Genomic DNA, 16,435 nt, shown 5'->3' on the forward strand with positions numbered 1-16,435 from the left:
AGCCTGTTTCAGATTCTGTGTCTCCCTCTCTCTCTGCCCCTCCCCGTTCATGCTCTGTCTCTCTCCGTCTCAAAAATAAATAAACGTTAAAAAAAATTTTTTTAATAAAAAAAAAAAAAAAGAAAAGCAAGGTATAGAACAGCCAAGTATGATATGCTGTCAACATATCAGAAGGAAGGAAACATATATACACAATATACATATACAATAAAATAATTTCCTAAAATTTCTTTTTTTTTTAACTTAAAAAAAGTCTCCTAAAATTATACAATATAAAGGCAAAATTTAGGGGCAAAAATTATCATTAAACATATCTTATCCTATCTCACTTTATATACTCAAATAAATTCAAGGCAGATTAAAATGTTCAAGTATAAAAGTTGGAACTGTTAACATAGTAGGACAAAGGGAGGGGATTTAACATTTTTTAAGGATATCAGAATGATCATGGCCTAAATGACACAAACCCCAGAATCCTGACTGTATTAGTGTGTTTGTGTGTTTTTTTAAGAAACCTCTTTATTGAGGTATATTTTATAGACCACAAAATTCATCCATTTTAAGTATACAATTCAATGACAGTATAATGATAGTATAATGACATCCATCACTACAGTCCAGTTTGAGAACACTTTTATCACCCTAAAAAGACCCCTCTGGCCATTTGCAGTCAATTACCATTCCCACCCCCAGGCAATCACTAATCTGTCTTATTGTCTTTATAGATTTAGATTTTTTGGACATTTCATATAGATGGAATCATACAATATGTGGGATTTGGTGTTTGTATTCTTTCATTCAACATGCTGTTTTCAAGGTTGAACCACATTGTAGCATGTATTAGTAATTCATTCGCTTATATTGCTGAAAAGCATTCCATTGTATGGATATATCATTTTGCTTATCCATTCACCAGCAGACAGATAACTGTTCTGTTTCCAATTTGTGGCTATTATCAACATGCTGCTGAGAACATTAACATGCAAGTCCCCATGTAGACAAGGATCTTCATTTCTCTTGGGTATCTAGATACCTAGAAGTAGAATTACAGGGTCATAGTTTAACTTAAACTTTTTAAGAAATGACCAAACTGCTTTCCAAACTGAAAAGCATTGTTATATTCATACCAGCAACATAAGAGGGTTCCTGCTTCTCCTCTTCTCTTCCTGGCCAACATGTATTATTATCTTTTTCTTTCAAAAAAATGTTTATTGATTTGTGAGAGAGCAAGGGAGGGACAGAAAGAGAGGAAGAGAGAGAATCCTAAGCAGGCTCCTTGCTTTTAGCACAGACCCCTACATGGGGCTCACTCGCATGAACCACGAGGTCATGAACTGAGCTGAAATCAAGAGTCTGATGCTTAACCGACTCAGCCACCCTGGAGCCCCTTGTCTTATTATGGCCATTTGGTTATAGTAGGTGTAAAGTGGTACCTCCCTGTGCTTTTAACTTGCATTTCTCTAACGAATAATGATGTTGAGCAACATATTACATGCTTCTTTAGCCAGATCGATCTCTTTGGGGAAATACTATCAAAGATTTTGCTCGCTTTACTTTATTATTAATTTTTAAAGTAGGCTCCACGCCCAACACCAGGCTTGAACTCACAACCCTGAGATCAAGAGTCAGACCCACGGGGCACCTGGGTGGCGCAGTCGGTTAAGCGTCCGACTTCAGCCAGGTCACGATCTCGCGGTCCATGAGTTCGAGCCCCGCGTCGGGCTCTGGGCTGATGGCTCAGAGCCTGGAGCCTGTTTCCGATTCTGTGTCTCCCTCTCTCTCTGCCCCTCCCCCGTTCATGCTCTGTCTTTCTCTGTCCCAAAAATAAATACACGTTAAAAAAAAAAAAAAAAGAGTCAGCCCCTCCCCTGACTGAGCCACCCAAGCACCCCTCGCCCATTCTAAAATTAGACTGAGGGGGTTTGGCTGGCTAAATCAGTAGAGAATGCGACTCTTGATCTCAGCATAATGAGTTCAAGCCCCAATGGGTTGTAGAACTTACTTAAAATAAATAAATACATACATACATTCCGATTATATTTGATTACATAAAAATGAAAATTTTCTGCATGGAAAAATATATCATAAGCTAAGTACAAAGGTGAAAAAAAAACTTGAAGAATAAAAGAAGTGCAAGTCTTGTACACTGAAAACTTCAAAAGTCATCGAAAGAAATTAAAGACCTAGCAAAATGGAAAAGCATCTCATGCTTGCAGACTAGAAAACTAATATTGTTAGGAAGGCACTACTCCCCCAACTGATCTACAGATACAACGTAATCCCTATCAAAATCTCAGAGTTTTTTTGCAAACTGACAAGGTGGTCCTAAATTTTATATAGAAATGCAAGGCACCTGGTAGAGCCAAAACAATCTTGAGAAAGAACAACACAGTACAAGGACTCACACTTCTTCTTCTTCTTCTTTTTTTTTTTTAATGTTTATTTGTTTTTGTGAGAGAGAGTGAGAGAGAGAGAGTGAGCAGGGGAGGGGCAGAGAGAGAGGGAGACACAGAATCCAAAGCAGGCTCCAGGCTCCGAGCCACCAGCACAGAACCTGATGCGGGGCTCGAACTCATGAATCGTGAGACCATGACCTGAGCCGAAGTCAGATGCTTAACCGACTGAGCCACCCAGGCGCCCCTCACACTTCTTGATTTCAAAACTTACTATAAAGCAAATTAAGGCAATGTGGACAGAGAAGACAAATACTGTATGATTTTACTTATATGTATAATCATAAAAAGCCAAACTCATAAAACAGAGGATGGAATGGACTGCCAAGGATTGAGGGGTGAGAGAAATGGGGAGATATCAGTCAAACGGTGCAAACTTCCAGTTATAAGATGAATAAATTCTGGGGATCTAACGTACAGCATGGTGATTATCGTTAATAATAGTATATTATATTGCTAATATACTTCAGCTAATAGCTGAAAGCTGCTAAGAGAGATGTTAAACGTTCTCACCATACACAAAAATGGTTATTATATGACACGATGGAGGTGTTAGCTAATGCCTTGGTGGTAATCATTTTGCACTGTGTAAGTGTATCAAATCACACTGAACACCTTAAACTTACATGATGTTATGTCAATTATATCTCAAAAAAGCTGAGGGCCAAAAAGACAAGAAGGCACTGGCATGAGGACAGATATACAGAGCAACAGCATATAATTAATTAATCAAGCATATAATTAAGAGGTCAGAAATAATCTCTCACATTTATGCTCCACTGATTTTTGACAAGGATGCCAAGATCATTTAATGGGGAAAGAATAGTCCGATGAACAAAAGGTGCTAGGACAAGTGGATATCCATCTCTAAAAGAATCAAGTTGGAAAAAAAAAAAAATTAAGTTGGACCCATACCTCACACTGTATACAAAATTTAACTCAAAATGGATCACAGACATAAATGTTAAGAGCTAAAACTACAAAACTCTTAGAAGAAAACTTAAGGGTAAATCTTTGTGACCTTGGATAAAGCAATGGTTTCTTATATATGCCACCGAAAGCATAGATGACAAAAGAAAAAAAGAGAAAAACTGAACTTCATCAAAATTAAAAACATCTGTGCTTCAACCAGCACCATCAAGATAGTGAAAAGACAACCACAGCCTGAGAGAAAATATTTGCAAGTCATATGTATGATGAGGGCCTTGTGTCCAGAATAGATTACAAGACTTTGTTACAAGTCAACAATAAAAAGACAGATAATCTAATTTAAAACCAGGAAGGGGCACTTGGGTGGTTCAGTCAGTTTAGTGTCTGACTTCAGCTCAGCTCATGATCTCATGGTTCGTGAGTTCAAGCCCCACATCTGGCTCCATGCTGACAGCATGGAGCCTGCTTGAGATTCTCTCTTTATCCCTCTCTCTCTGCCTCTCCACCACTTATGCTCGCTCTCTCAAAATAAACTATAAAAAAATAAAAATTATAATAATAAAATAAAACCAGGCAAAGAGGGGTGCCTAGGTGGGTGGTTTAGTTGGTTAAGTGTCCGACTCTTGATTTCAGTTCAGGTCATGATCTCACAGTTTGTGGGGTTGAGTCCTGTGTCAGGCTCTTTGCTAACAAAGGGAGCCTTCTTGGGATTCTCTCTCTCTCCCTCTCTCAAAATAAATAAATAAAACTTTTAAAAAGTCTATAGGGGTGCCTGGGTGGCTCAGTCAGTTAAACATCTCACTTTGGCTCAGGTCATGATCTCATGGGTTCATGAGTTCTGGTCCCCCATGGGGCTCCAGGCTGACAGTGCAGATCCTGCTTGGGATTCTCTCTCTCTCCCTCTCTCTGCCACTCCCCCGCTTGTGCTCTCTCAAAATAAATAAACTTCAAACACACACACACACACACACACACAAAGGATCTGAATGGATATTTCTCCAAAGAAAATAAATAGCCAAGAAACAAATGAAAAGATGTTCAACATCATGTAATCAGGAAATTGCAAATCAAAACCACAATGTGACGCCACTATACAGCCATTAATGACTAAAAAAGGCAGACAATAACAAGTATTGTCATGGATATTGAATAACTGGAGCCCTCACACATTGTTGATGGTGTTGTAAAATGGCAGTCATTTTGGAAAACTGATTGTCGGTGGTTCCTCAAAATGTTAAACAGTGTTACCATATGACTTCCAAGAGAATATATACCCAAGACAATTGAAAACACACAAAAATTTGTACATGTATGTTCACAGTAGGAGTGTTCATAATAGCTAGAAAGTGGAATCAATCCAAATATCCAACAACTGACGAATGGATAAACAAAATGTGGCATATCCACACAATGGGATATTATTTGGCTCTAAAAGAGAATGAAATTCTGATACATGCTTTATGAACCTTGAAATATACTAAGTAAAAAAAGCCAGACACACTCCCGAACTGTGAGATCATGACCTGAGCCCAAATCGAGTTGGATGCCTAGCTGACTAAGCCACTCAGGCGCCCCCAAAAAAGAAAAGTGATTTTAAACATCCAAAATTATGTCTTACAATGAGCAAGAGGCAAATTAAAACAAGACAATACTTTGGCAAAATGACAAAAAGGATAACTGTTATTACTGTGTTCATGAGGATGTGGAGAAGCAGGTATTGCACATTGTTGGTAGGGACATAAGCTGCAACATCCCCTTTAAAGGGATGTAAATAAAATAAATGTAAAACATATATTTGGACATAGCAATTCCACTTATAAGATTTCATGAATTCTACTCTCACATGTACACAAAGCATGTACAGGGGTACTCCATGCAAAGTTATCCAGAACCGCACAAGAATGGAAACAGTCTTAAGAGCTGACTAAAAAATTATGGTGCAGGCATACAACATGCTACTATAAAGGGATTAAAAAGAATGAGATAGACCTATATGTACTGGTAAGGAACAAATATCAAGATATACTGTGGAGCGAAAAAAGGCACTTCATATATGATACTCCTGGTTTAAAAGAGAAAAAAAAGATAGGGTGCATGCACGCACACACACACACACACACACACACACACACACACACGTCCATGGTCCAGAAGTGACTTAGAACTTGGGAAATAGTAGGAGGGAGACTTACATTTCACTGTTCTATACTATTTGAATTTTAAACATGAACTAGTATTACTTATTATAGATTCTATACTGCAAGCATATACAAACAGGTAACACAACTTGTAAAGAAACTGTATTTGCCAAAGAAAATGAAAACGCTAATTTGAAAAGATATATGCAGCTCTATGTTCACTGCAGTATTATTTATAATAGCCAAAATATGGAAACAACCTAAGTGTCCATCAATGGATGAATGGATAAAGACTTGTTGAGCATGTGTGTGTGTGTATAAAATGGAATACTACTCAGACATAAAAAAGAGGGAAATCTTGCCATCTGCAACAATGTGGATGGACCTCAACAGTATTATGCTGAAATAAGACAGAGAAAGACAAATACCATGTAACTTCACTTATATGTGGAATCTATAAAACAAAACTCATACATATAAAAAAAGACTGGTGATTGCCAGAGGGGAAGGGGGTGAGAGGGTAGGAGAAATGGGTGAAAGCGGTCAAAGGTACAAACTTCCAGATATAAAATAAGCAAGTCATGGGAATGTACTGCATGATGACTACAGGAGATAATATTATATTGAATATTTGAAAGCTGCCAAAGGACTAAATCTTAAAAGTTCTCATCACAAGGAAAAACAATTTTTTTTTTGTAGCTTTGTATGGTGACTGATAACCAGACTTATTGTGGCCATCACAGTGCATACAAATCTTGAATCATGTTGTACATCTGAAACTCATATGTTACACATGAATTTTACCTCAATTAAAACAAACACACAAAAAAACAAACAAACAAAGCACCTGGGTGGCTCCGGTGGGTTGAGTGACAGACTCTTGATTTTGGCTTAGGTCATGATCTCATGGTTTGTGGGTTTAAGCCCTGCACCTGGGTCTGTACTGACAAGTACAGAGCCTGCTTGGGATTATCCCTCTCCCTCTGCCCACCCCCCCAAGATAAATAAATAAATTAAAAAAAAAAAAAGATAAGAAAAGAACCTGTATTTGAATCCTGCCTAAAAAAAGAGGTATCTTTTCGTCAAGTTCACAAAACAGCCTCCTCAGCAAGATGGTGTAAAGGGACTAGTGCTGGCAGAGCTAACCCACCCACGATTCCTGGAAGTGGTGCATTTTCATCCAGGTACTGTTCAGCTGCAAAGCCGTACAGTTTAGGGGATGCTGTTTAATGCTTGTGAAGCAACAGTAACTCAAGAGAACGTATGATTATCATGAATAAAAAAACTTGCTAACTTTTACTGAGTACACGTAAGCCCCTCCCATGCATTTACTCAGGTATTGCTCACCACGATCCAGTAAAGTGGGTACTATTTACCATCTTACAGTTGAAGAAATTGGCTCAAAGATAGTGATTTGATGAATGCTCACTGCCAGCAACCAGACAATCTAACGAGAGTTTGTAACTGATAGGATTCCTTGTCAAACCACAAGGGGAAGGGACATGCCTAGTAGCCAGGACTCCCGACTCCTGCGCCAGACAGCTTCCATCAGACCCGCGCGGCTTCGGAGTAGCAGAGGAAGGCCAAAGCAGCCCTGCGGGCACGAGTCTGGGAACCCCGCTTCCGGGAACCGGCCCACCCCAAGAAGTACCACTCGGGGACCTGCTTCCCGGCATCCTTCCCGCGCGACTGCTCACTTCCGGCCCTAAGTGGGCCTAAGCATAAGCATCACCTGGCCAAGCACCCTGCTCCTTGGACACGCTCTCCGCCGGGATTCCTGGCTTTACACCCTCGTCCCACCGCCGCCCCCGCCTTCTGTCAACACGGCCCCCTTTCCTGCTCTGCGCCCCCCGCCCCGGCCCCAGGGCCCGAAGCTGATGACCGCCCTCACCTCCTCTCTCTTCGCCTGCCGCGGCCTTTTACAAACGCGTCCAAACTGTTCGCTGTAACGACAGTCGTTATTGGTCAGGGCCGCCCACGCGCGGTAAATACCCGCCCACTCCGTTCGCGTTGTCTGATGGGAGTTGTAGTTGACTCCTGTAGGCGGGTAAGAATTGCGGCGGATTGCCTTGGTGGAGTCTGAGTTAACCTTGAGGCTGTAGCGCTCAGTGGGGCCGGAGTGCTTCTGGCCGACCCTGCTGGGACAGAAGGCACCGATAGGGTTCTAGGGCTGATCATGACTGCTTCAGCCCTGAGAGAACCCTGTTTCTGGTAGAATTCATTGGTAATTGATTTAAAAAATCGCCTAAGATGATCTGTATTATTACTATGATTTATCGTTTTGTCAAGGGAGGTCATGTTCCAAAGTATTCACTGTTTGTAATACTTGTGTGTTTATATCAAGTTATCTTTTTCTACCTTCCTCACATGCTGACATACTAGAACGTTTTCCCTTGTAATGAATTGAAATCGGCTTCCTATGTGTTTTAGTTCTGTTCCTTGGAATCACACAGAGTAAATCTTTGTTCATTGTTGAAGAAAGCTTCCGAGTGCAGTGTGTTAAGGATGAGGCCTGTGTGTTGGAGAACTCTGGAATGAGATTTCCTGAAGTTTTGGGCCTTGATTCTGTTACTTATAGGGGTGGCACGGTGGGCAGGTTGTGTAAGAACCTTAGTCTTCTCATCTATTAATAAGAGAAATGGTTCTTTCCAGGACTCTAATTTGCTATATTGTTTCTCAAACTGGAGGAAAGTGGATTAGGGCACACTTTTCCAGAGTATTTTTCCAATTTTGTGACTCTGTTTTGATTATAAGCTTTTAAAATGATGATCAGTATATCCTGGGTCATCTGGATGATCACCTAATAATACCGTAGAGTTTCAGTCCCAGTTTGTGTTTATGATTGTATCCGTGCAAAGTGATTCTCTAGAGCAGTTGTTCTTCTTCTGGGAGCATTGCTACAAGCATCTAGTGAATAGATGCCATGGATGTTATTTAAGATCCCATGGGGCATCAGACTAGCTCACTCAGTAGAACCTATGACTTTTGATCTTGGGGGTTGTGGGTTTGAGCCCCATGTTGGGTGTAGAGATTACTTAAAAATAAAATCGTAGGGCACCTGGGTGGCTTAGTCAAACATAAGTCTCTTGATTTTGGCTCAGGTCATGATCCCAAGCTCATGGGATCAAGCCCCAAATCAAGCTCTGTGATGAGCATGGAGCCTGCTTGGGATTCTCTCATCCTCTCCCTCTCTGCTTCTCCCCATCTCCTGCCCTCTCTCAAAATAAATAAACATTTAAAGAAATAATAAAGAAAATAACATCTTTTTAAAAATCTTACAGTACACAAAACAGCCGAGCCCTCACAACAAAGAATTATCTGGACTCAGATATCAATAGTGCTGGGGCACCTGGGTTGCTCAGTTGGTTAAGCGTCTAAGAGAGAGAGGGAAACACAGAAAGGGAAGCAGGCTCTGTGCTCCGAGCTGTCAGCACAGAGCCCGACGCGGGGCTCAAACTCACAGACCATGAGATCATGACCTGAGCCAGAGTCAGATGCTTAACCGACTGAGCGACCCAGGTGCCCTAAATAAATAGACTTTAAAAAAAGAGTTAAAAAAAAAAAGCCACTAGTGCCAAAGTTGAGAGACCCTGTGTTAGAAAGTGGGGAGAAGGGACTGTAAGGTATCCTCCAAACTGAGAAGGCACTTTGAAACCAAAAAATGAAGCAGGCAGGCAACTCCATACAGTTTACAGAATTTTATTCAGGGTAACTTACTGACAGGGAGGATCCAGAGGGTGATGATCCAGGCAGCTGTGCAGCTAGTCTTTGCAAAGTCCAGATCTAAATTTGCAGATTTTATAGAAAGGAGGGATGGTCAGGAGGGCACTGAGGTGAGGTCAAAGGGTCTGCATGGGGCGCCTGGGTGGCGCAGTCGGTTAAGCGTCCGACTTCAGCCAGGTCACGATCTCGCGGTCTGTGAGTTCGAGCCCCGCGTCAGGCTCTGGGCTGATGGCTCAGAGCCTGGAGCCTGTTTCTGATTCTGTGTCTCCCTCTCTCTCTGATCCTCCCCCGTTCATGCTCTGTCTCTCTCTGTCCCAAAAATAAATAAACGTTGAAAAAAAATTAAAAAAAAAAAAGGGTCTGCATACAATTCATTGATAGCTAACCTTTAACAGACCTCATGGTGCCATCTGTGCATCGAGGAGGTAGGTGGAGGGAAACTGTTATCTCTACTAGTTATCTAAACAAATTTAGGGAAAGCAAGAGCAAGCCTCCCCACATTCTGGTCATGGCATACATCAACCTCTAAGGGGCCTGAAACGGCCCCAGGGGAGATCATCACAGGTACATGGATAGGTGGTGGGGCCAAAGATGGAGTCAGTAGTATCAGAGCTCCTACACTCTGTTTTAGAGAGAGTGGTTACAATGTTTTCAATGGAATTGCCCAAATGTGTCCTAAGAGATTTGTGGGTTTTCAGTTTAGATATGTTGTATGTTCCAGTCAGGAAGGAAGCTGTCAAGCAACCCCATTCTATTTTTAAGTAGTTTTTTAAGTAGGCCCCACACCCAACGTGGTGCTTGATCTCATGACCCCATGATCAAGAATTGCATGAGATACCAACTGAGCCAGCAGGGAACCCCTAAGCAACCCTATTCTAGAAGAGGTTTCTTCCTTCCAAGCCATACACTCAGGGTTCTTCCAAGAAGAACCAAAGAAGGGCCTTTGAAGAAGCATTACCATCCTGGAAGTCCCTTCTGAGCCTTCTTATAAATAGAATTCTCAGATTGCATAATATTCTCATTATGGTTTGACACAATGAGACAAAATGAGGACACAATGAGCCCTTCCTTCTCTATTCTCTGAACATCATTTTTTTTCAGCCTCGAGGTAGATTTTTTCTTAAAGTTTATTTTATTTATTTTGAGAGAGAGGGAGGGAGGGAGAAGGAGGGAAAGAGACAGGCAGAGAGAGAGGAAGAGAGAGAATCCGAAGCAGGCTCCACACTTTTAGCACAAAACCCAATGTGGGGCTCAATTCCATGAACCTGATCATGACCTGAGCTGTTATCAAGAATTGGACCCTTAAACCAACTTGAGCCACCCAGGCACCTCCATTGTGATTCTTGAATCTGAGAATTCCTAGCTTTCTACAATTGTGGAAAATTCTCAATCATTATCTCTTCAAATATTATGTATCTCATGTTGTTTTATTTTATGAAAGTCTAGTTTAAATGTATGGTAGGGGTGCCTGTCTGGCTCAGTCGGTAGAGCATATGACTCTTGATCTTGAGGTTGTGGGTTTGAGCCTCACATTGGGGTAGAGATTACTTAAAAACAAAACCTTTAGGGGCGCCTGGGTGGCTCAGTCACTTAAGTGTCCAACTTTTGATTTCAGCTTAGGTCATGACCTCACGGTCATGAGATGGAGCCCTGCATGGGGCCTTGCATTGGGCTTCACACTGGGTGTGGAGTCTGCTTAAGATTCTCTCTCTCTCTCTCTCTCTCTCTCTCTCTCTCCTCTGCTTGTGTGCACTGCTCGCTCTGTCACCCCAAAAAAGGAAAAAAAAACTTTAAAAAATGTATTTTAGATTTCTCATTTTATTCAGTCAGTCCACTGAATTTTTAATTTTGGCTGTTGTATTTTTAAGTTTATTTTATTTATTTTGAGAGAGACAGAGAGAGCATGAGCTGGGGAGGGGCAGAGAGAGAGGGAGAGAATCTTAAGTGCGCTCAGCACAGAGCCAGAGGTGGAGCTCAATCCCAGAACTTTGAGATCATGACCTGAACTGAAATCGAGTTGGTCACTGAATGGACTGAGCCACCCAGCTGTCCCTCAGTTATTGTATTTTTAATTTCTAGAGGCTTTATCAGTTTCTTTTAAATTCAAGGGGTGCCTGGGTGGCTCAGTCCGTTGAGCACCCAACTATTGATTTTGGCTCAGCTCATGATCTCTTGGTTCATGGGATTGAGCCCCACGTCAGGCTCTGTGCTGATAGCAAAAGGAATCTGCTTGGGATTTCTCTCTCTCCCTCTCTCTCTCTGCCCCTCCCTTGCTCTTGTTCTCTCAAAATAAATAACGTTAACAAAACAATGTTGAAGCACCTGAGCTTATCCTCCATCATTTGCTAACTCTAGCATCTCTCTGGGCGATTTCCATCCCATAGATCAAACTATCACCTAAATGCTGAGGACTCCCATCTCTGGAGTATTCAGTCTGGATCTCCCTTCTAAATTCCGTACCATTACCTACTGGTGATTTGATTGTCACACACATTCAAGCTGCCCATGTTGAAGGCTGGAACTCATTAGCCTTCCTCTCCTGCCCTCTAAGTAGCTTCTATCCTTACCTGCCCTCACAAACTTCTCCTTTTCCTTTTACAACCCCAGTAACTAGCCCCACCATCCATCTGATTGCTCAAGCCAGGAGCCGGGGAGACATCTTAGCTAAACACAAACTAGATCAACGGCTCCCTGGGACCTTTACAATAAAAAGTCCATCTCACTTGGCATAGCATAAAGAATTGGCCTTGATTTGGTCTTTTAGTTCTAGCTCTTATCACCTCACACCTAGTACTCTAGCTGGCAGTACTATCAGCACATGGCAGAAAAGCCATCTGGTCAAAAGCAGATTGTACAAGATAACAATTTGATTGATTTATTAAGTTCAGTAAACATGTATTGAAAATGTATTATTTGCCAGGTACTGGCCATATATGGTATTATTGAAAATAGTCACCAGCTTTGGGTTTAGTGAAAAACGTGTTGTTTTTTTTTTTAAGAACATAAGTTTTAAAGATATAATCATACAAATAAATATACCAGTTGGCCCTCGATCATGGGTTTAAACTGTGTGGGTCCTCTTATAGACTTTTTCCAATACAGTACAGTACTATAAATATATTTTGATTTTTAAAAAAATTTTATTTAAACCCAAGTTAGTTAACATATAGCGTTAATAGTGGTTTCAGGAGAATTTAGTGTTTCATCTCTTACATCTAACACCCAGTGCTCATCCCAACAAGGGCCTTCCTTAGTACCCATCACCCATTTAGCTCATTCCCTACCCACCTCCCCTCCAGCAACCCTTAGTTTGTCTCCTATTTTCTTAATAACTTTTCTCTAGCTTACTTTACTGTAAGAAAACAGTATATACTTATAACTTACAAATTATGTGTTGATTGACTATATTATTGGCAAGTCTTCCAGTCAACAGTAGGTTTGGGGGAAGTCAAAGGTTATACACAGATTGTCGACTGAGCAGGGTGTTCCTAACCTTTGCATTGTTCAAGGGTCAACTAAAAATTGTGACAAATGCTATAAAGGAAAAGCTTTATAAGATGGTATGAGAAGCTATTGACTTATGACTTAGATTGTGGGTAAAGGAATGCCTTTTAAAGGAAGTGACATTAAAAAAAATTTTTTTTTTTTTTTTGACAGGGAGAGAAAGAGAGATCGTGAGCAGGGGAGGGGCAGAGAGAGGGAGACACAGAATCTGAAGCAGGCTCCAGGCTCTGAGCTTAGAGCTCAGAGGGCTTGAACCCATGAACCGAAACAGGAGATCATGACCTGAGCCAAAGTTGGAACCTTAACTGACTGAGCCACCCAGGCGCCCCTAAATGAAGTGACATTTAAGTGGAGACCTGAGGATACAGCAGGCAAAAGGCATTTAGGTGGCAAGACCCTATAATAGGAGTCTCTCAGTCCCCAATCCACTTCTTTGTTTTGTCCAACATGTCTCCTCTCCATCATTGAGCCAGTTGGCTCAATGTTAGGGTTTGTCAGTAGAGGGCACTGGGGGAATAATGTGAGGCAATGGTGTTGGGAAAGCACTTCCCTTATGGGTGCCGATTCTCTTCTCTTTTTCAGTGTGGGAGCCAGTGGGTCAGTATGTGGAAGACCCAGCGATGCTCCTCAGTGGTCTTTGGGATCTGAGATCCCACCCTCAGACCACTCTCTCCCCTGCCTACAGCTGCCTTCCACGGGAGTTTTGGCTGTACCAGCTTACAGATGTTTCTAGGAGTGACAGATAAAATACAGAATGCCCAGTTAAATTTGAATTTCAGTTAAAAATGTTTTTAGTATGCTACATGCATTATTTGGGATTGTGGTTTTTTTGCTACATCTGGCAACCTTGGCTGTTTTCCCACCTGGTGGACTATTGCTACAAACCAGCTCTAGCTGGTTCATGCTCTCTGGAAACAGATGATTTCTATGGACCAGCTATGGCCCATGCCCTCTGGCAGGTTTCTTTAGCAGGCTGCACGTTCCTGTGAGAACCAAATCTTCTCTGAAGAAGTCAGAATGTCAGGGCTCTCCTAAAACCCTAGTTCTTTCATTGTCCACTCTGTTTATAAGTAGTAGCTTTTTTCACCTGTGACTTCTGGATCCCTTTAACAAAGTCCTTGTTTTACCCCATTTAGTAGTTAACCACTCTTGCTATTACTATTAAATTTCCTTTTCAAATTTTTAGTGTTGGTTTCTGTCTCCTGACATAAAGTGTTAAAGATGAGTGTGGAACAGAAGGGCTTACGGGACAGTGAATGGCCTGCTGTCAAGATGGAAAGCACAAATCACACAAATGGCAATGCAAACCATATTCAAGATTTAAAAAAAAGTAATCTCCACACCCAATGTGGGGCTTGAACTCACAACCCTGAGATCAAGAGTCACACGCTCTGCCAACTGAGCCAGCCAGGTGCTCCCTCATATTAAAGATTTTAGATTACATCCCAAATGCAATTTGAAGCAAATTTCCAAGGGGAATGGCGTGTGTCACAATCAGATTTACTTGTTTAAAAGATTCTTTTGGGCTTCTGATTCTGTAGAAACATGTTAGCAGCCTGGATCTAGATCTTTCCACTCCTTGTAGAACATAGACCAACAAGGAAAACATATGACCACAGACCCACAAACAATATCTTAAGTGAAACTAAGGAGGCAGAGAAACTTACAAATTCCACATTGAGTGGTACTGGATGGGAGGTCAACAGAGAACAGTCGGGAAGAATGGGGTGAGAAGTGGGCTGGTGGCACATCTCAGAAATTGCCAGCAAATATTCACTCTGAGAAGAGCCACACCCTGCATGGAGTCTGCTGTGAGGACTGGACAAATGTGGGAGTGCTGAGAGATACGTGAAGTACCCGGGGTTCCAGAGGTCTTTTAGAAAGCAAGTTACGGGAGCTCTTTGAAAGGCAGGAATTAGGTTCCTTCATGTAGCAGATGAAGGAACTCAGGGAGCTGAGAGCCTGCACAGAAGTCCTGAGCAAGGTCACATCCCAAGAGAGACAATTTATTGTAGCCTAAGGAGGAAGTGAGAAACCTAAATGGGGTCCCTCTCTTTTATTCTCCTGCTGGTACTTTGTCTATGAAAATCCAAAGGTTTCAAATACAAATAAATAGAAAGGAATAAACACAGCCCTTGTGCAGACACTCTTAAAAATAAGAGTAGCCAAGCTTACTTAGTTTCCCTGGAGTAAACACACAAGAAAAATGTTCCCACAAAGCAGCTGCCAATACAACATTCTAATGTGAATTTAAAAAACAAAGCAAATACAGCTAAGAAATACTAGAATACTTCACACCTTTCAGGATGGCTAAGATAAAAAACACAAGAAACAGAATGTGTTGGTGAGGATGTGGAGAAAAAGGAATCCTTGTGCACTGTTGGTGGGAATGCAAACTGGTACAGCCACTGTAGAAAACAGAATGGAAATTCCTAAAAAACTGAAAATAGAATACCATATGATCCAGTAATTCTACTATTAGGAATTTACCCAAAGAATACAAAAACATTAATTCAAAGAAACATGTGCACTATGTTTATCGCAGCACTAATAGCCAAATTATGGCAGTAGCCCAAGTGCCCACCGACAGCCAAATGGATAAAGATGTAGTGTGTGTACATAACTCAGCCATAAAAAAAAATATATTGCCACTTGCAACAACATGGACAGATCTAGAGAGTATAATGCTAAGTGAAATGAAAGACAAATGACTTGACTTACATGTGGAATTTGAGAAAAAAATAAATGAACAAAGAAAAAGTGAAACCAAAAAAAGCCAGACTCTTAACTATGGAGAACAAATTGAGAGCTACTGGAGGGGAGTCGGATGGGGTGGGAGGAGATGATGGGTTAAATAGGTGAAGGGGATTAAGAGTACACTTTATCTTGGAGCACTTGGGTGAGCGTACTTCAGTTCAGGTCACGATTTCAGTTTGGTTTGTGAGTTCCAGCTCCACAATGGGCCCACTGCAGTCAGCACAGAGCCTGCTTCGGATCCCCTGCTCGCATACTCTCTCTCTCAAATACAATATTAAAAAAAAAATAGAAGAGTACACCTATCTTGATGAGCACTAGTAATGCATAGAACTGTTGAATCACTACTGTACATCTGAAACTACTATCACTGTATGCTAACTATACTGGAATTAAAAAAAAAAAGAATAATTATTCAGGGAAGTTACGTCCCTGAGGTAAAACAGAAACTGGTATTAACCTAGGACACAAAACATGACAAAACCATGTCAGAAACGAAGACTAAATTAAAAGGAGCACAAGTGAGTCTGGATAGCACAGGAAGCATGTTCAAGGAACAGAGATTAGAAATGAGAAAAGCAAACAAAAAGATAAAAACAATTAAGAACAAATGATGTAAACAGATGACAAGCAGAGGAGATCCAATATACGATATCCTAAGCAGTAGAGTAGTACAATTATTTATGAATGTAAGTTAGGAAAACTTTCAAAACATCTTAGTACATGTATTTGGCCCAGAAAGGGAATATTTCCTTTCTGGTAGGATTTTCTTCCAACATTAAAGTCTTCTCACATCCTCCACCAATGGCTCACTCTGGATTATCTACGTTGCCCGATCTAACAGATAATCAAGTTGAGCCCTCTCACCATTAATCTGGACTGGCTGCCAAGTTGCTTCACAGCTGCTATCCAGGATTCCCATACTGGATCCCA

General features: G+C 41.2%; 1 protein-coding gene across 3 annotated transcripts in view; it reads right to left on the bottom strand.

Annotated features, from left to right (window-relative positions):
- Positions 1-7,517, bottom strand: part of CA3H2orf42 (chromosome A3 C2orf42 homolog) — a 32,806-nt gene extending 25,289 nt beyond the window's left edge. The window contains exons 1-2 of one of the 3 annotated variants that reach the window (XM_015063991.3): positions 7,413-7,457; positions 1,128-1,193 (exon numbers count right to left, since the gene is read on the bottom strand). The gene's annotated coding sequence lies outside the window, so the exon portion shown is untranslated. Of the gene's footprint in view, positions 1-1,127; positions 1,194-7,253; positions 7,352-7,412 lie in introns of those variants that run through there. The other 2 variants (XM_015063990.3, XM_015063992.3) reach the window with 2 other exon arrangements.
- Between the last annotated feature and the right edge of the window lie 8,918 nt (positions 7,518-16,435).

The sequence above is a fragment of the Acinonyx jubatus genome, chromosome A3 (genome assembly GCF_027475565.1).
Source record: "Acinonyx jubatus isolate Ajub_Pintada_27869175 chromosome A3, VMU_Ajub_asm_v1.0, whole genome shotgun sequence".
In the NCBI taxonomy this organism is placed as follows: domain Eukaryota; kingdom Metazoa; phylum Chordata; class Mammalia; order Carnivora; family Felidae; genus Acinonyx; species Acinonyx jubatus.